Genomic DNA, 1,296 nt, shown 5'->3' with positions numbered 1-1,296 from the left:
ACGGGCAGTATATGAGCAGTTCCTTCAAACATCTCAGCAGAACACAGCTACACTTGCCCATTCAGGTATGACTTGCTTAACTTCCAAAGCCTCACCATGGATCATTGATTCCAGAGCCTCGGACCATATGTCTGGGACTCTTGATGTATTTTCTTCCCTTTCTCGCTCCTCCACATCTCAGACAGTTACACTTGCTAATGGTTCTACATCTCCTATTTGTGGTGTTGGTGATATTGATCTCTCCTCCTTGTCTTTAGCATCTGTTTTATATGTTCCTAAGTTCCCTTTTAACCTTATGTCTGTTAGCAGATTAACCAAGTCCCTTAATTGTTCTGTAACCTTCTATCCTTCTTCTTGTGTGTTTCAGGATCTCAAGACGGGGAAGAAGATTGGTGGAGAGCATGAAGCAAGTGGTTTGTATTACCTTGATGGTGGTGGCCCCCCAGTGGCTTTTCAGTCGTCTCTTACTCCTCTCCAATTGCACTGCAGACTTGGTCATCCCTCTCTCAAGGCTTTGAAGTTGCTAGTTCCTTCCTTGAGTCATCTTTCATCATTAGATTGTGAGTCGTGTCAGTTGGGAAAACATCATCGAGTCTCATTTAATCCAAGAATTGATAGTCGTGTTTCAAGTCCTTTTGCTTTATTTCATTCTGATGTATGGGGTCCAGTTAAAGTGGTGTCATACAATGGGTTTAAGTATTTTGTAATCTTTGTTGATGACTTTTCAAGGATGACATAGATCTATCTTATGAAAGACCGTAGTGAATTGTTCTCTATTTTTCAGAAATTTCATATTGAAATACGCACTCAATTTGGTGTTCATATGAAAATACTTCGCTCCGATAATGCCAAAGAATACATCTCCTCACCATTTCAGCAATACCTAGAACATCATGGAATAATTCATCAAACTTCTTGTGCCTACACCCCGCAACAAAACGGTGTAGCTGAACGGAAAAATAGACATCTTCTTGAAACTGCTCGGTCCTTGATGATCAATATGCATGTCCCAAAGCATTTTTGGAGTGATGTTGTTCTTACATCCTGTTTTCTGATAAATCGGATGCCCATGTCAATCCTTGGAAGTCAATCCCCTTTCTCCGTGTTGTTTCCCACTTTGTCTCATTTTCCTCTCACCCCAAGAGTCTTTGGCTGTGTTTGTTTTGTTCAACACTTGGGGCCTGGAGTAGACAAGCTAGATGCTCGAGCTACGAAGTGTATTTTTCTTGGCTACTCGAGGACTCAGAAAGGGTATGTGTTATAACCCAAAATTTCATAAATCGTTTGTGTGCTCTG

The sequence above is a fragment of the Nelumbo nucifera genome, chromosome 2 (genome assembly GCF_055504915.1).
Source record: "Nelumbo nucifera cultivar China Antique chromosome 2, China Antique-T2T, whole genome shotgun sequence".
In the NCBI taxonomy this organism is placed as follows: Eukaryota; Viridiplantae; Streptophyta; class Magnoliopsida; order Proteales; family Nelumbonaceae; genus Nelumbo; species Nelumbo nucifera.
Note: the sequence above shows the minus strand (reverse complement) of the source record.